We start from the raw sequence: 20,643 nt of genomic DNA, 5'->3' as shown, positions 1-20,643 counted from the left end.
GAAATAAAATATTTCAGCAATTTTAATAAGACACACATATTTCACTTTTACTTTGTTTTCTTATATATAATTCCATAAAACACATTCTTCACTACGATATAAATACAACAAAAACTCCATCTAAAATTTTCCCTAATATAGCTTTCATTTATAGTCATACACTATTAATGTGACACTCAAACAAAATCATACAATGGCTAAAAAATTGTATCACTTGGCTATGGAAGCTGTCTAACACTCAAAATTAATGTTTTCAAAAGCAATCAAAAGAAGCTGGTTTTGAATACTTGAAAAATGAATCCATATTTTTTACAAACTCAGGATTGGATATTCTAAAGATTACAATATTAAAGTAGAAATTTCTTGTGACTTCTAGAGTGTTTGTCACCTTCTTAATATTTTATTGAACTCTACTCTTTTTATTATTTTAATACCAAGAAAAGAAGTGATACAACTAATGGCATAGCTCAAAACATAGACCCGTACAAAGACTTGTATGTCTTGGTCACGACACTCAACCTTCTCAATAATACAAAAAATTTTGAGAGGTATTCAATAAATACCTGTCAGCTGAATAAATGAATAAAGAATATGCAAATGTATCATCAAGAAACAGAATTCAAGATCAGTCTTCAGCAGCAAGTTCCCAATAATTCCTTCTGTAGCACAAATCTTATCTGTGTAAAACATTACTTTTACATATCAATTTTTAATACAAATAGAAGTTTAAATTGAGCAAACATAACAAGTATAGGATAGGTTCTATGGCATCAGATATGATACAGACAAGATTAAAGTATTGTGGCTTAAGGAATCTGCAGTCTAGAACTATTTGAAAGAGAAAGACAGGTTACAAAAAATGTATTGAGACTCATGAGATGCACAAACTCCTCATCCTGACAGTTGTATTTCTGCACAGTTTTTATCTGAGTACCCTCCATTTTCATAGCCTTAACCACCTAAACACACACCCCAGACACAAAGTCTAACTGCTGTGGTCATTAGAGCTTAAGAAAGTAAAGATTTGGATTCGATTCCCTGCATATGCTCTATCTATATATACTGAGGGCGTCAAAAAATGTAAATACATTTTAAGAAAGGAAAACTGTATTAAAAATGTAATACTCTATATATACCAATAACAAAAGAGGAATACAAGTCATATTTGACTTCTGCAATTACAAGAGGTGCTCAACGTAGTTACCATCAGCATCCAGACACTTCTGATTACAGCAAACTACTAAGTAATACATAGATAACATTTCTTAAAATGTGTATACACTTTTTTTGGCACCCCCGGTATATCCTTAGTCCAGTTACTTAACGTTTGTGAACCTCAGTTTCCCCACCTGGAAATTTCATAGGAATATGATGAGTGTAAAATGAGAAACATTATTTTTTTTTAAGAAAAGCAAAATACCAAGATCCTTTTCAGCCTGTGCTTCCCAAACAGTGAGCTGATGCACTCTGGAAAGCTGTGGTAAACTCACTGGGGCACTGGGAGTATTTCACATTTTCAAGACAATGACAGTAACATTCACCATGCAACACACAAATGGCTACTAGTATAATGTTTGGACCTAATTTATTAATAAAAGGAACAAATTCTTTGTTTTGCCTGGGGTAGTGTGAAAAAAAATTACTGAGAACTAAGGGCGGCATGAACTCAGAAAGTTTAGAATGCTATGCTTTGGACTAATGATTTCCTCCCACCTTCCCTCTTCTCTGGTTTGACAAAACCACACATACAGTATGTGTTTCTTTGTCTTAGCTGAACTTGTACCTCAGAAGCCAAGAAACTTTCTTCCATATTTCACTTTTAAAGCTGAACTAGTAGGGTGCTTGCTCGCAAGTAATAAAAACCTAATTCTGACCAACAAGCAGAAAGAGGAATTCTCGTGGAAGGTGACATAGTTCTCAAAATCAGCAGGAAATCACAGAAAACAGTCTGAAAATAGAGAGGAAACTAGGAGACTGGACAACAGGAACTGGAGTGAAATTCCAGATTTGAAGCAGCCAGGTGAGAATGCAGGGCTGGCATTGCCACCACCACTGACTGCAGTGGCTGACTTCCACCACAAGGGCAAATGTCACATTGTAGCATTTCTCAAGCTGTAAAGTCCCTTGAGAGAGAGCCCCATTAGACCAGCCTTAGTTTGCATGGAGGATGAAGTAGAAGTATCTGTCCTTTCCCATCTGCGAGGTTGTGGCTCCTACCAAAATTACCCAATAAACATCATCTTAAACTAGAATGATGCTCACACTGTGAAAAACCAAAACAACACAGCAAACGTCCATCACAACAGTCACGACCCCTTCAACGACAAGTCAATTCCACCTTAGCAAAGAGAATACTTTGATTTGCTAAACAAACTCTTCATTTTCCTATATTATTAAGACCACATTTATGTACTTTTACTATAGTAATCACCACTGTCTAAATTTTATTAGCCATTTTATAGGTTTTCCTGTTTTACTGGTTATGAGTTTTGTGAGGACAGATAGATGCTATGCCATTCCTTTTTTTCCTAAAATATTCCACAGCATTTAAAATTGTAATTGATTTTATATGAAACAATAAAATATCTAAGTAGAGAAGAAAAAATATAGGTATGCTTTAATGCTCATGATTATTCATTTTTAATAGACTATAACAAATTTAACTAGGTCAACATTTCCAGAAGTATGTGTCAAACAACACACACAAATCCCCAAATACATTCATGAAAATAAGTATGAGAAAGGTATGAACATCCCTTTATTGGAGGTCCGTCATGCAGATTACTCACATTCAAAATTCTGAGTATTCTCCACAGCAAGAAAAAAGTATTTAACTTTGTTTAACCATGATGATCTAACATAGGAAACAATTCCCTTATTAATAGTGTGATTGATCACTCTAACCCAGCTTTCTAGAATCACTTAAAAATCACGGTACCCTGAGGATTTTTACCAGCTGCTTTCATACTTGCAGCACTATATAGTAAGTTAGCAAATACATCTAAATACTCTGAAGGCATGAAAAATGAATCAAATACAGACTCATTGCATTTTAAAAGAAGAAAAAGAGCAGCCAATATATGCATTCATTTAAGCTCTCTTCATCTTTGTCAATGTGTATTTTTTTTTCTACTAATCATCATATATCTGTGTAGCCATCTGCTGCCTTACTGTGTAGTAATTCTGTACACAATGAAGTGAAGAAAGAACATCTAATATCAATTGTAGACTGATTTTATTTTATTCAATCTAAGTCAGTGTTCTTTTAGGATTTAGATCCCATCCTGGTGAATATGAACTGCTATAGTTATGCTAGCCAAAAACTACAACAAAGCGTTACCGAAGATTATTTTACAGGTTCTTAATCTTGGTTGTCTTTGGAAGTACCTTTCTCTTTTCAAAAACGTCGCTAACCTGGTATATGATCACATACATATTTCCTAACACTGAAAACAAAAAAATTTATTTCTTACCCACTTGTTTTTTTAAACAATATTACAAGCAATACTAAAAAGAAATTTATTAGCTATTAATTGCAAGTGGATATGGAGATTAATCAAAATTACTAAAGAAGTTGCATTATTGTCATCCAGGCACCTCTGCACCTATGATTTACCCTGTCGGTGATCAACGTAAGAGGAAGAGAACATGCAGGCATCAGCATTTTCACGTCACCACTGTCATGCCTGGATGAATTCCATTTAGCACTTGCTGGAGTTAAGTGTTGTGAAGAACAAAATTGAATATTCAATGAAGACAAATGCCAATCCGTATCACCTACGTTTACTCTTTTGTCATTTGTCAAATGTACAAAACACAGTAACATTTGCTTTATTTAGGCCTTAGCTGAGATTTAAATATAACAAATTATAAATGAAGCATGACCAAAGTATCTATTACAAAGTAAATACTAAGTCATCTTTAAAATAACTTCAAGTTGGTACTCGGAGTTTTAAAATACATAGATGTACTCAGCTGACTTCATTAGAAAACATATTCCTTGGTAGATATTAATAAACGCACAAGTAAGCAAAACTATCTATAAATTATATACTATATATGTTACAGATATATTATATATGAAGTTTCAAATTATAATAGCTTTAAGATATTTTTTGGCACAACAGTTGTGGCCACTGATAAACCAAGATAGATAAAGTAACAATTTAAATAAAGTCAAATAAATAATTTGTATGTGCATGTATGTGTGTATACAAGTGAGCACAAGAAAAAAATCTCTAAAAATTCACTGACTTCAGGAAAAAAGAAGCAAAAATCATGATTAGTCGGGAAAATGGTGGCTTTTCTTTTCCTTTGCTCTGGTTTGTATATTGGATTCTAAGTCTATATTCACTTGGCCATTTTTCATACCACATATGACAACTGTTATCCTAGCATATAGCATCTATCTATCCAAGCATGTATTTATCTGCCTAACTAGTTATCTGCCTATATATCCACCTATTTACCATAATTAGATATGTACCAGATAAATGGAAATACCTTCTCATGAAAGTCTAACCTAAAAATACCATTTTAAATGTGCATTTTCCCACTGTGTATGCTGTCAAAAAGTAAATAAAATTTTATACCCAAAATTTATCTTTAAAAAGTAATACTAAACAAATTAGATACAAAATGTTTTATAAATCCCTAACGCAAGTACATTATTCTGAGACTGAACTCTATCCTCAATTCCTAATCATTAAAGACAGAAGAAATGAACGCTCAATATTCTTCATGAGTTATGTTGTTTTTTATGTAAAACATGTTCTTCCTCCTCAATTTTTTTACTGTGGAGGATTAATCAATATACATCATCAGTGTATCAATCAACTTCCTTCATCAATTCTTATCTGAGTCAGAGTTATGTCTGCAAAATACACTGGACCTAGAAATGTGTACGGCTACTTGTAATGAATCTAATATAACTGATATTACTACTTTGAAAGTTTGGACTTGGTATTCTCTGGACCTGTTTCCTGCCTCTGTCCTCTTGTTTTCAGCCTCCTCCTTTGCTTGTGTCTGTAAATAATAATCACAGGTCTAAGTAGATGCTCCAACTTTCAAATTCACACCAGACCTTAACCTTGTACCTTGCCAGGTTGACTAAAGAGGGTATCTGCAACTCTATCAGACTTTCAAAGTGTTTCAAGCAATCCCTGTTAAAATTCTACAGCTTTTCCCTCTATTCTTCTTTTCAACGGCCAGTTTAATTATACTGTTTTCTTAGACTGATTCCCAAAAAATACCTGCCTGGCAGTGTGACAGGGTGAGGGGAGTGGCACATTCCCTTCTCTTTATTGCTACCTTCCGACTACTGTTCACCCTCTAACAAACTACTCTCCTCTTTTGAAATCCCTACTGTTTAGTTATCTCGCCAGTGTATGAATCTCATTTGCATAGATCTTCAACACCTTCCCAAAAGCTTTAAACCAAACTTACAGCCCCTTTTCCACTCTATTTTCTGTGGCCATGGTGTTAATATAGTTCATCTTTCCAGCTGCCTGGTTTCACAATAAATAACATGCATCAGCTCCAATGACTGTTATTTCAATGATGTTTTAGCCACCTACACATATGCTACTCCTCCGATGTTAACATTATACTGTTCACATTCTGGACGATGATTCTACAGTATGATGTTATGGCCTCTCATTTCCATTTTCTTCAAAAAAGATTAAAGTACAAAAAAAAATTAAGGAAAAATGAATATAAATCTATCAGTCTAATCCATCTATTTTCGCCTCAGAATGGACTTTCCAGCCCTTATAAATTATTACAATAGCAAAAACACATTTTAAGTAATATTACATCATAAATATATCATTTTTCCAAATTGCAGTCAGTTATGATTTCAATAGTTTTATAACATTCCATTATACTTTGAAAGGCAATCTTGCAGATGAATTAAGATTAATAAATTTGGAGCCAGATTGGGTTAAATTTCCTATTCTGCAACTTACACTGCAGTGGGAACTTAGCCACTTCTCTGTGCTCAGCATCCCCTAAGAACAACAATAATGCACCCTAATGTGGCTTTGCATATTTGGTGTTTGGAACATGGCACTCAAATAGGTACTTAACATTAGATTATATAAACTACAGTGTGCCATGTTTTCTTTATGTAACCATTTCTATTTCTGGAAACGTACGAGGACTGAAAATTAAGTTCACAAACTCATCCTAGACAAAGTGCTACATACCTCATTTCTGAATATCACTATGGTCACCTTTGAAGTACTCCCTTTGGGAAGCTATGCACTGATGCCAGCATCTAGCCCACCCTTCAAAGCAATTTTGGAACTCTTTCTGGAATGGTCATCAGAGCTGTTGTATTACCCTTGATGTCCTAAATGTCATCAACACGTCTTCCCTTCAATATTTCCTTTATCTTCAGTAAAGAAAGAAGTCATTGGGGTCCAGATCAGGTGAGTAGGGAGGGTGTTCCAATACAGTTATTTGTTTCCTGGCTAAAACTCCCTCACAGACAGTGCTATGTGAGCTGGTGCATTGTCACGAAGCAAGAGCCATGAATTGTTGGCAAAAAGTTCAGGTCGTCTAATTTTTTCACACAGTCTTTTCAGCACTTCCAAACAGTAAACTTGGTTAACTGTTTGTCCAGCTGGTACAAATTCATAATGAATAATCCCTCTGATATCAACAAGTTCAGCAACATTGTTATAACAAGTTTGCGAACTTAATTGTCAGACCTTGTAGATCTTTATAGTTTTGTTTGTAGGTTTCTTTTTACGACTTAAGAAAACAGTAAAATAAGCATAGGACCTTTCTTCTGTTAAAGCATTTGTCTGGTAAAACTCTTGAAACATTAACAAGATACAAGAACATATGTGCTCTTTGGCTCTGAGTGTGCCATTTAGTTTTTAAGATTTGTGACAATTTATAACACAACAACTATTAGGAGATCAGTTTTATCACCATATTGTTGGCACTTAATCACTTGTTTTCCTTAAAAATCTCTTTTCCATGTCTTTCCAAAATGCCCCCCTTTAGTCCTTTCTCTCTGATCCCTCAATATGCTATATTCTTCCTACTTCCCCCGCAAAATTTGGCCTTTCCTAGCTCTCAGGCCTCTATCTTTGCTTTCAATGTCCTTTACTTTGATATTATAATCTAATTTCATGCCTTTGAGAACATTTCTATTCTGATGACATCCAAAACAAGATGGTGGTCCCTGAAATATTTCCCAGAGATCCAGGATTGAATAATCCGACTTCCCTCTGAATGCCAACTCCAAATTTACTTGATTTTACAACTGCTGCCCCAGGATCCCAGAATAAAAACCATGGAGTCAATTGCTAACCCCCGTCAATCTCCTCCACTAGAGGAAATCTTACACTTCAATTTCCAATACAATCTGGTTCATTTAATAAATTAATTATAAGATTAAAAATAAGGTCAGGCATTGTAAATGCATAAAGCCCTCTCATTACTTTCACAAATAAAGAGAGCAGTGCATTACTATTTTTATGTGGAAGGTCTTAAAGGAGAGATGATAATGACACCACAAAGATCACTTCAGGTACTGCTCTAATTAACTCTCCTTCTTGCTTGGGATTTGAGATAAATTAATTCTGCTTTACATCCATGTGTCAATAAAGTATTCAGGCACATTTATGTATGCATGCCCTGTGACAAAATCAATTAAATAGATGTTCCCTCCTTTACAAAAGTTTTTTGCTTTAATAAATGTGATAACTTGTTGCTCCGGTATGCAGAATTCCAAGATGTATCCGTCAGCCCTAAGATTTTTGCCCTCTGGTATACACACCTTATTTAATTCCCACCCCTTTAGTGTGGTCAGAAACTATAAATATCATGGGGTATCTCTGCACGATTAGGTTAGTAATCAGTTGACTTTTGACTAAAGCAAAAGTGCTCAATCCAATCCGGTAAACCTTAGAAAGAGCCAAGATCCTTAAGTCAGAAATTTAAAGTGTGAGATGGATTCCACATTAGGGAAATTTTTTGTTACTGGCTTTCAAGATAGGGGAGACAATAGACAAGAAACGCCAATAGCCTCTAAGAACTAACAGCAGTCCCTGGCTGACAGCCAACAAGGAAAGAGACCTCAGCTCTCCAACCACAAAGAACTGAATTCTGCCAACAACCTGAACAAATTTGGAAGCAGATTCTTCTGCAGAGCTCCCAGATAGGAACACCACCCCAATGATATCCTGATTTCAATCTTGTTAACACTGTGATGTGAAAACCCAGTCATTCATATCAGACTTCTGAGCTATACAACTGTGAGGTAATAAGTGGGTATTGTTTTAAGCTGCTAAATTTGTGGCAACTTGTTAAATAGCAAAAGAAAACTAATATCATTGCAGAAAAAAAAAATCAGTTTCTACTACACAACTTCAATTTAGAGTGATATCAGTTTTAAACTGGATTCTATATTTAGGTTTCCTTTAAATGTTACATAACTTTTTAAAACAAGAGAAAATAACATCATTTTTAAAACTCAAATAATATGAGTGTTTACTTTTGTATAACTTAAGTAACATTCTATCTGTCAAAAAGTATATTTACAATTTCCATGAGGATGACAGAGTATTTTAATTAGGCAATGCACGGTTGCTTTTTAAGTACGAGGATAAATTATTATAACAATGCTGGTACTGGACTTCATTTAGCAAAAAGTCAGGATGATATAAGACTTTTATTTAGTTCTTTTTTTAGAATTAGAAATGTATGAACAAGTTATTTAAATGTCAGGAAAGAAAATAAATCTCAGACCACAGCTGACATAAATTGGGCCATTTAGCCATACGCGTCAGTGAGCATTTCTCATGTCAACATATTCTTGTTGGTAATCACTTGTCAGCAATTTTCTAAGGCCTTCCAAGTATACTCATTTTAAGAAAATCCATGATAAAACTTCTCCCAATAAAACCTTACGGAAAACTTTGCTTCTTTTCATATGTAAATAAAGCATCCACATTAATATGCTACAATCATTGAGAAAAGCTCATTAAATAAGTAAAAATAGAAGTGCTGTTGACATGGCAAATAACAGAACCCAGCAGTGCATGTGTTTTCATTTTAGTACTGGCCGCTTACTTTTTACCATATTACATAAAACAATCTGAAGTAATATCTCAAGCCTAGAATAAAGGTCCACATTAGCCATTAAACATCAAAACAAATTTTATTAAGCAGTTTAATTCTTCTTAGAAGTAAAATTTTACTTACAAAAGCATCATTTTTACCCTGTCTGTGTAGTCAAAAGTATATCTTGATACAATGTGCCTTCTAGATCTGGCAATTATAGCCAGCAAAACTAATATTTACTGAACTTTACCAAGCGCCATGAACTGCTCTTAACATGTCTTCATGCTTCTAATATTAAAAACAGCCCCATGAGGTATGTCCTCTTATCATTTTATAGGTGAAGAAACCAAGCCACTAAGAGGTGGCATAGGTGTCAATCCTGCTATGCTGCCTCTCATCAAAACCATTGTCTCTTTTCCTTAAAGCTTAATTTCATTCATTTAACCCACAGCTGGAACAGAAGACATATTATCCTTTATGGACCCAATATTATAAAGAAAATGTATTTGGAAAAAAGTTGTCAATATATGTGGTATGTGTGTTTTCTTTTCACCTTTTGAAACAAGGCAAACTGGGAAAGGGTGAGGTAGGAAGATTGTTAAAATATTCGCAGCTAACCATATATGAGGTAGAGCTCTTTGCATTCTGATTCAATATTCTACTTTGCCCTATTCAGATACTACATCTGTAATAAGTATATAGAATTAATTCATTCTACCAAGATTTTGTGAGCCTACTATATGCCAAGCACTTGGATTTTCTGAGAGTTCATGGTATGCCAAGCCCCTGGCACTCATGGAACTTGTGTTCTGGTGAGGTAGAGAGATAATTAAAAAAGAAAAAAAAATTATAATAAATTAATTAAATATCATGTGAAAGGTAATAAGTGCTATGGAGAAAAGAAAACAAGAGAGCAGAGTAAGAAAACTGCATTTGGGAGGTGGGTGGCAGGTTATAGTAGGAAATATTAATAGCATGGTCTAGGTTGTCCTCGAGGTTATATTTAAAGTAAATGATTTCAAAACAAAAGGTTGTTATTTTGTCATGTAAAAAAAAACACAAAACCTTTATCTTCTTTCTAATCCTTCTGCATTTTAAGAATATATGCAGAGATACACATTAGTATGTAAGACTTTTTTAGGAGGGCTTTAAAAATTCTTCCAGCTAATATAGAACTAAGTACATTTCAAACTATTTCGAACTGCCATATAATGCTATTAATATATAGCATATATTTCATTCTGCATGCCATTTTCCTAAATCCTGTTTTTCCTCCACTGTATAAACATGTATTGACTACCTACCACCGTGTGCTGGCATCGTGACAGTACTGATAGTGCACCAGGGGTCACATTCTGGTGAGATCACACAAATAAACAGAACATTTCAATACTACTATATAAGAGGGCTGAAGGTAGCATATGATATGAAGTAGGAGATCAAGGGGAAATGACATTGGAGATGAATCTCAAAGACTGAATAGGAGATAAGATATGGGAACATGGAGAGCACTGGGGCACATGCAAAGGCATGGAGGAGTGGAAGTATAGACTCTGCTCATGGCACTAACTACAGTCCTACCCGAGAAAAGATTAAGGGATTCAGGAGAACAAGATCAACAAGGAGACTGCACAAAGAATAAGAAACTCTTTGGAGAATGAATTTTGAGAAATTGAGTTTCCCCAAATAAAGTTTTCTGTGTCTACTGCAGTGGCAGAGATGATACATAGGAACAAAGCTCTCAGAGTGTAGATAAGAAGGAGATGAGAACAGAGGTACCTTCAGCAGGCGGTCTGGACAATAGTTAAAAGCCATTGCTGCTGGATGGATGATGAAAGAGAAGAAGTCGGGAATGACTCAGGGTTTGTGATGCTTTTCACTGTGACAGGCAACACATGAAGAGGAACATGGGGAGAAAATGATGATTCTAATATGGCGCATGTTGAATATGAAGTGCGTGTGGTACATTTTAATGGAGTATTTCCCTAGACACTGTAATTTATGACTAAAGGCAAAAGAAAGAATTCTAGGAATAAGAAAATGAAGGTATCAATGTAAATGTATTTAACAGTTAACATACTGTTTCTTGAGCAATATGTCTTCCAGAACACTAGTTCTGCCAAATAAATACATTATGTGGTAAAATAAATTTTTACATATTTGTTTAAATAAAGTCCTATATTAAAAGGCTTCTCATAATACCAATGTATGCAATTCATATCTCTTGAGAGACTAAATATGAAGCATTTGCAAATTTTCTGAACCAAAGAACATGTTTGTAGTGTAGCATCTTATGGTACTACACTTCAATTAAAAAAAAAAAAAATTTTTAAGACCAAAACAAGAAAACCTGTTCTAGATTTTTCAGACAGGTATTTTATCCTATTATGTTGGGTATTCAATTTGCATATGTCTTTATAAAACATTACAATGAATGCCATGACAAAACTGACTCTAGGTGGTTTAGAATCCTGATATGGGAGCAAGGTTTTTACATAAAGGATGATTCTTTTATAAAAGCTGCAAAACATTCAATTTTTGGTTCTGCATGGCCCAGCTGACATTATTTGCTTCTCTCCATTTAAGTCTTTGAAGAGTTTTGTATACTTAGATAATGCATACGTAACTACTTCTGTATGAATGTTGAGTTTTATAAAAAGTAGATAGTAGTTATTTTTCCAGTAATTACTCACGTATTGCAGTATGTTGATGAATTAGACAAGAATGAAAGAACAAATATATGACACATAATATATGTCAGAAGTCCAGAGAGTTTCAAGAAAGCACAGTAAATACCAAAAGAAATTAGCAGGCATTCCTGCAGACAATTCATTCAATGAAAAGGTATGTTGTTCACTGAGTGCTTTAATTAGCTTCCCTTTGGAAGTGTGGCAGGTGGAGAGGTTCTATTTTTAGCAGGTACAAAAGAAAACTGCTTGTGATGGTACTTGGAGATGATAAGAGTAGTGATAATGTGTGGCATGTTAAAAAAAAATCATTCTTTTATAAAGTTATGAAATAGTGAGATAAACTGAAAGTAGGTGGAAAAATGTATAATTATTACTCTGACATGCTTAAAAGTTAATCTTAGTGAACACAAATTTAATTACAGGATTTAAAAACAATTAGGATAACCTCACAATCATAATGTACTTATTATGATCTTTATTAGTTGTTAAAACAGTCTAATTATAGTATTCCAAAAAACAAACAACTGAAAACACTTTAAATGGACATCCCTTATCTTTGTAGCTTCCCAAATTTGTAAGTTAAAATGGCAAGTCTCCTCACATCTAACTGTCCATAAACATGTTTACACATAAAACTTAAAAAATACAAAATAGAACAAAAAGTGTCCAAGTTTAGGCATTCCACACATTGACATTTGAAGTTATTTTTATTCCAATGATTAATTCCATGTGTAAGACATTTTGATTTCCTCTGCTTATTATAATTCCACTTAACACTATGCATTTTTAAAATTCACAAGGCAGATGTAAGTTACAGTTCAATGTGTTAATATACAAAATTGTGTATGTTATCCCCCAAATTAAACCTTGTGGTGTTTTAAGTCCTAACTTCTTCCCAGGAAAATTTATATGTTCAGACCTCAAATACACATATATACATATAAGTGCATACAAACACGTATATGTATATATGCACTCATATATATACAAATAACTTTCCAATGTTAAGAAATATTTAAGCAAACCATATCATTTCAATTACTTATATAAATACCTATTGTTACTTTTTTCTCCTACAATATGAAAGATCTACAATAGGTTGTATAAAATAACCATGTAAATTACATTATCAGTAGTATAGACTGTCATATTTATATCCAAAACATAATTTTTGCCACTTGATTAGGTACATTTCTAAAATTTCATGAAATAGTAATTCCAGCGTCATGCCCAGAAATCTGTCTGATTGAAATGCCACTGAATTTACCGTCAAATCATATTAACATTATATTAATATGAGGAATTATGTAACCCACATTAGAACAGGGCAAGAAAATGTTAACATATATTAAATTACGGAGCATGCGTTTTCCGCTGGAACAATGCTTGTTTGAATATAAGACTGAGTTGTTTGTTTCATAGATATACCTCTTGTTTCTTTTGTTCACAGAATTTAAGGAAAGAAAGGGATTTTTAAACTGGGATGTAGATAACAAACTTAATGAAAAGGGTGTTTTTATTTAGCACTGTAGCAACCACTGTCTGGTCCTAACCTTATGCATATTCATTTCAATTCCCTGAGCCTAATTGTCCTCATTTTTAAACTAGGAGGTTTGATGGGTAGTCCTTTTTCCTGGCAGTTTCATGGAGTTGAATCAGAGGCAGGCCCAAGAGGAAGAGAGGCTGCAAACGGGCAGCTTCCAGGCCTCAGTCAAGTGGTAGAAGTTGGCCTCAACCTGCACACTTTCACTTTTATTTGTTTTTTATACTTAGTCTCTATATTTAACATCATTTGAAAAAGGAGTTCATACTATTTTAAGCTTAAAATCCACTAGATTATAAATACCTCTTGGGAAAGACAATCCTCAGTGGGTGTTTCCTGCCCCTGCATGGCTCATAGGGAATGCCGACAATGCCAGGCCCCGGTTGCTCTCCATCTTGTCCATTTCTCAGGCTTGTGTGTGCAGAGCACAACCCTAAGAGATGAGGAAATGTCTCCCATGGGACAAAGGGCAGACAAGCTAGCTGCTTGCTATAAAGAAGCGGATTCCACAAGCTCGGTGTTCCTCTCCTGTGACTCAAACCCTCTGTGTATGCAGCATCAATCTAGGCCCATATCACATGACCCCCATGAGAGTGGGGGACAAAGAAACTGAGACAAGGGGCCGGCCCAGTGGCTCAGGCGTTTAGAGCTCTGTGCTCCTAACTTCAAAGGATGCCGGTTCGATTCCCACGTGGGCCAGTGGGCTCTCAACCACAGGGTTGCCAGTTCAACTCCTCTAGTCCCGCAAAGGATGGTGCGCTCCAGCCCCTGCAACTAAGATTGAACACAGCACCTTGAGCTGAGCTGCTGCTGAGCTGCCGCTGAGCTCCCGGATAGCTCGGGCTGGTTGGAGCACGTACTCTCAACCACAAGTTTGCCGGTTTGACTCCCGCAAGGGATGGTGGGGACTGTGCCCCCTGCAACTAGCAACGGCAACTGGACCTGGAGCTGAGCTGCGCCCTCCATAACTAAGACTGAAAGGACAACAACTTGAAGCTGAACGGCACCCTCCACAATTAAGATTGAAAGGACAACTTGACTTGGAAAAAAGGCCTGGAAGTACACACTGTTCCCCAATAAAGTCCTGTTCCCTTTCCCCAATAAAATCTTTAAAAAAAAAAAAAATTGAGGCAAATATGCTAATGATCATGCTGCCTTCTGTGGTGTGAGTAATAAAAGTTGTTTGCCTATGAACCAGGAATCTCATGTCTACTATTGTCATCTATCAGACAGTAATAAGTTAATTTATTAGCGTATAAGTAGGGTAAAGTCATATCCTAGGATGAGCAATATCCTATTGCTAGACTCTTTTGCTAAGGTTTTCATGGATATTTAATATCTTTAAATATTAAAACTAGACTAAAAAATAGTAAGGTACTGACACAGTAAACTAGACATGTAACAGTACAAATGAAAATCTAGAAAAGTAAACTGTATTTTAATGGAAAATTAGTACATGATAAAGATGGCACTAAAAATCAGAGTGAAAAGGATGAATTACTTAGTAAATGATTTGAAGGCAAGTGGCTATACATTTTGAATACAAAAAATCAGACCTTCACCTCACACACACCATATATATATATATATATATATATATATATATATATATATATATATAGTGTAGTAACAGCAATATTTAAGGAAGAAAAGCCTTAAATAATAATAATCAAATAAAATTATTAGTGAGATTTTAACATTTTTTCATACTAAAACTTTGAAATCCAATGTGTTTTCTTACGTTTAAAGTAATCTTAATTTGAGCTAGCCACAGTATTCATTAAGCCACATTTGTTAGTTATGCATGCAGTTGGTCAGAATATAAATTGATACAGCTGCTATGGAGAACCATTTACAATATACCTATGGTCCTGCGATTCCACTCCTGGGAATTTAACAAGGGAGGCAATACAAAACCGTTGGTAGACGCAAAGATTAACCACCACCACTACAGCCAATGGAACACTTAGATGTTGTTTATCATTTTCACAAAGTGAAGTTTTTGCATGCATTGGCAGGAATATAATAGTATTTCTTGCAGCTAGAGCAAGTATGTTATATGCCCTCGCACTCATTATATATGAAGGCAGGGACATCATTTCATTATTTAGCCATATGCTCTCACCTATAAATACTGACCAATTGGTGGACTTATCTGGAAAGAAAATTGGTGCAATGATGCTGACCTCTGTCCTTCTAAACCTCTCAATTTGCCCTTTCTTCTAAATTCAACAGTGTACCACAGCTACCATTATTCTGTGGGCCCCAGATGTTACCTGGTTCTGATGTACATGTTAGTAAATGTGTTGGTATGAAAGTCCTATTAATTACCAACTGACATAATTTATAGGTAAGAGAGCCCAGAATGAGTGACATTTGTCACCCAGGCCCTGGTTACTTAATCATAGTATAGGAGAGCACACTGGCCCAGCGTCTGAATCATACCTCTGTGGCTTGATAACTGCACTTCTCTGGTCCTCATTCTCCTGATCACTAAAATATCTGTAAAACCTACCCCACAGGGTTGTTGTGAGTGCAATGTGTGGTACAATCCCTTGCACATAGGCCTAATCAAATACTAACCCTGTTAAAAAAAATAGTAAAGTAGCAATACAATTGAGGTCAGCTTACCTTATTCCACAATGTCTGTACATTGTTTTATCTGGATCATAATTAGAATCATCTATTTCTATTTAATATCTGGATAAAATAATGGTAATCAAAGAAATACAAATCAAACGAACAATATTATAGCACTTTCAGAGTTCCAAATTAACAAACACCATTTTAAACAGTATTATTCAAGTCTGGAGATGCTGCCGTGAGAAAGCAATCACATATACTAGTGGTGGTCAGGTCAACTGCTATCACATCTCCGAAGAGAATATGATACTTCAGGGTCCTTATCCTTTAATTTAGTAACCCTAATACTAGTAAGCTTTCCTTGGGAAACAGTTAAAAGTACAACTATTTATATCCAAAAATATTCATCTTACTTAAAATAAAAAAATTAAAACAACCTAAATCCTTAATATGTAGATAATGTGTATGACATCACATACATCCACAGAACTGAGTAATACTAGAACGGAGTAATATTTAATCATTTCATATAATATTTAAGAAGTGTTTAATTATGTGGAAAACTGGTATATAATTGTATGTTAATATTGGGATACAAAACTATCAGAGAACATTAATTATGTAAAAATGCATAAAAAGACTAATGAATAAGTTAATTTTTATTCAAATTTGTTCAAACAAAATATTTCTATATTAAATCTATATTTGGATTTTTCCAACTATCACTTAATAAAAAGTTAACACCAAATTTCTCCTAATAATTAATAACAAAAATTTTGTTTCTATAGACAAACTTGTCAACTTTCTTCTATCAGTAAAATAATGCCATCAGATGTGTCCCTTTGCCATGCATGCCAGAAGTTTTTACTCATAATGTAGCTCTCCATTATATGTAATTATTTTGAAACTGATTATTGGTAGAATTCTTTTGGTCTTATTGTTTTATCATTCTTTCAGTCTTTAATTTCTCATGTGTATATGTGTATGTGTGTGTGTGTACTTAAATGCTTTCAGCAACACACATATGATTTTAAAGTCTTAAATAATGTTCTTTAAAGTAAAGGCGAGATATTATATGTTTGCCAGATTAAGAAGTGCAGCACATCCCCACTAGGCCATCTTTGTGTATCTCATAGAGAATACAGAAGCCACCCTGGCTAGAGTAAAGATCTGAAGGAAATCTCAGTTATACCACTGTTTCTTATTTGGCTCAAAAGGCCTATTTGTTGACTAATATATGCTAATTATTCCTACATCATTTAGGCCATGCATAATTCTATTACTAAGGAAGCAAAAGCATGACTTCTAGGACTTCCTGAAACATGAGGAAACATATTTTTAAGTGTTATTTTCATAGCAAAAAGTTACTTTTGAAGAGGGTCGTATAAACAATAAAATAAATACCCACGATGAATTCTCTCCTTTTCACATTTGAACTGAACCAAAACGACTAAAATTCACTAGGTAAATTGATTGGCAATTTAGGCTGTTTTGCTCAGCATGCTTCCAGATTCTGCAAGACTAGCTTTTTCAGAAAGCCTGGAAACTACCTTTAAAACCCCTTCCAAGATAAGATTATTTCCTGAGTTGGCAGCAATTAAATCCTAAAAAAATTGTTCCTTGCTAGCAGAGGTTAACAGGTTATAGTACCATTTATAAAAAGTGGGAATCAAACACTTAAACCATAAGGCTTAGGCGGAGGCGTGGCTACACCCCAGGGCCCGGCATGCAGCCCAGGCATCCCTCAGGGACTGAGGGGAATGGTGAGCGTAATACAGAAAAAACCTTAGAGACAGGTGAGTTTGATTAAAGGGTGGGGCAGGAGGAATACTGTTTGCAGCTCCCTAACCCATGACAAACTAGGACCAGCTCTTTTCACCACCAGAGGAACAGAACAGAACAAGGTGAGGGCAGAGTGGTCTCAGCAGAAAAAGAAGTCCTGTCTCACAGATTAGCACAGTAGAAACAGAGGCTTATAATAGAGTTATATGTGTTTTATTAGAAAAATAAGTGGAAATAGTTGAATCCTTTCTTGAGGAATAACATCCCTTTACATTGCAGGCATAAATTCTGAGTATTTTCAGGATGTACTTTCTAAAACTACAATGAAAGTACAGTGCCAGCCAAGCAGAAAATACTGGATCACAAGAAAAATATCAGAAGCAGAATGAAGAAACAGAATATAAAAATAAAATGAGAATCAAGGAGGAAGTGCTTTCTTAATCACTCAAAATGAAAACAGATTATCATGAACAGTGGGATAGCACCATGAGTTAATTTTAAATAACATATTTACAATTTCCTGGACATATATGTGTATGTATGCACACACATGTATGCGTGCATGCACACACGCAAACACAATGCATGGTTCTCTTCAACTAACCCCCTCTTCCAGTCCTCTAAAGTCCCTTATATATATATATATATATATATATATATATATATATATATATATATATATATATATATATATATATATATATATATATTTGAACATGGATTAACTCAACTAATCTTCACTGATTCCAGGTCAGCTAATGCACTTTTCCTAAAGGCCAGAAGAAGTGAAGAGGTTATAGAACTGAAAACTACTTGTGTGTTAGCATAGTCAAATTGAGCAAAGAACACTAATCCACTGCTTCTGTTAAATAATTTTTTTTCTCCTCTGAAACATGATCTTCCAAATTCAAATAAATTACTGCAAAGCAAAATAATATGAACAATGCCAGATCGTCTAACTACCACCGACCATACTTAAAACTGGACTTCATCTAAACCAATTAAAATTGGATTTCATCTAAACCCTTTGTATTTTCAAACTACTGAAATTCCACGCATGCCCTAGATAATTCTCCGCTTTATTCAAGAAATCTCCTTTCCAAATTACCACTTCTAACATATAATTTACCAACACACAGAAAATCAAACATTTTTGTGAAAGGTTTATCTCTAACCAGGGTTCTCATTTCATAGCTCCAAACATACAAAATTCTAACAATCACGATGGCCTAAATATATACACTTACATATGTATGCGCACACGTATATATAAGGTATAGTTCTCTCTCTGCAATAAAGACACTTTTTAATGTACCTAAAATACATAAACACAGACATTTAATTTAGTTTTTATGGTGTAGTTTTATAACTATTTAGATGAACTGTGCTGTGCGGTGTTGATACCGTAAGACTCCTCATTAAATGGTACAATTTTTTAAATCTATGAAATTAATACAATTGTGCACTAAATCCAGAATGCTGTTGCTAGGTTCCTGGATATTGCAACTTTAAGGAAAACGAAATATAACAAAACTGATTTTAGCATAGGCTAATTAATATAAACAAGAGTTACTTCCTGTGGCATATTTCTGGTCACAAAAATATCATCGAACTTCTAAATGAAGACCCAAAATACTTCTAATATCAAACATTGAAATAAATGTGAGTTATACATACATTAACAAAAGAGTAATAAAAATGAGTAAGATGATTATTTTCCAACCTTCTTATTCCAGTTCACGGTCATGGGTGTCCGGAGCTTCTCCCGACAGCTCAGAGCACCAAGCGGAAACCCACCCTGGACAGGACGCCCTTCCATGGCAGGGTACACCCACACCTACCCACACGCACTCAGGCTGGGATAATTCAGAAAAACCAGTTCACCTCATGTACACATCTTTGGGATGTGGAAGGAAACCAGAGTCGCCCAAGAAAACCCACACAGACATGGGGAGAACCTACGTAAACTCCACATAGACAGTGGCCCTGGCCAGGAATCAATCTTATTTCTTTCTCATCAACGTTACAACAAAAACGAATTTGAACAAGATGACATTTTTTGAGGACCTGTTTAGTGGGAAAACCAAAACTTCCCTCTTCATGAATACACAACCAAAAACAACTCCTGTAAAAATATTATTGTAATTAATAATTATAGTTGTTACCACTCATGACATACTGAAAGAAACCAAATTTTATCTACTTTTACAATGGAAATTAGTTAACATTATTGATCACAGTCAAAGAGAATAAAAATCTGCTGAATTCTGTAGGGATAATACTTTCATATGGAGTTAATTATATCAAAGCAACCTAATACATTTCAAAAATAAATAAATACACACACATACACACACACATATGGCTTATTCTCTAAAAAAAAAAAAAATTAACTCGAAAACAACACCAAGAATCACTATACAAAAGCTTCTTTTGTATAGTTGTATAGTTGCTAAAAAATCTCTTCAATTGTTCCATTCCACTGAATTACAAAATCAAGGAGCATGAAATAAAAGAGTTTTTAAGAAATTTTGATTTGTATAAAAACGATGAACAATTATTTAAAATTCAATCCCAAAATGTTTATTAAAACACCGTTGTTACTTATCTAAGATAACAGCAATCATTTAACCCATCAGTCTCTCGACACCCAAAATTTTAATAGCCCTAACACATTACTAAGTCTCATAGATTCATTATTTTATAACTATACTAGGTAGAAATTTGCCATCTGCTTTTTAGTCATTTTGTTTCTGGAAAAAGTATTCTTGTCATTTGGTAAAAACAAAAACAAAAAATCCTTGACATTAGGTAGCAAAATTCATATATATTTTTTTCCTTCCACAATTCTTAATAAAGTGCTCTATTATATTTATGCCACATAATAACTATACAGAACTATAAAAAGAGTAGACATAATATACTTGAACCAATATTTTCTAGTTGACAATATTATTCCCATCACAA

The 20,643-nt window shown here is 34.4% G+C and overlaps 1 protein-coding gene across 3 annotated transcripts in view; it reads right to left on the bottom strand.

Moving 5' to 3' along the window:
* PCLO (piccolo presynaptic cytomatrix protein) overlaps positions 1 to 20,643 on the bottom strand; it is a 383,134-nt gene that overhangs the window by 334,568 nt on the left and 27,923 nt on the right. The window lies entirely within an intron of this gene.

The sequence above is a fragment of the Rhinolophus ferrumequinum genome, chromosome 20, assembly GCF_004115265.2.
Source record: "Rhinolophus ferrumequinum isolate MPI-CBG mRhiFer1 chromosome 20, mRhiFer1_v1.p, whole genome shotgun sequence".
In the NCBI taxonomy this organism is placed as follows: domain Eukaryota; kingdom Metazoa; phylum Chordata; class Mammalia; order Chiroptera; family Rhinolophidae; genus Rhinolophus; species Rhinolophus ferrumequinum.
Note: the sequence above shows the minus strand (reverse complement) of the source record. Positions and strands in the feature narration are given on the sequence as shown.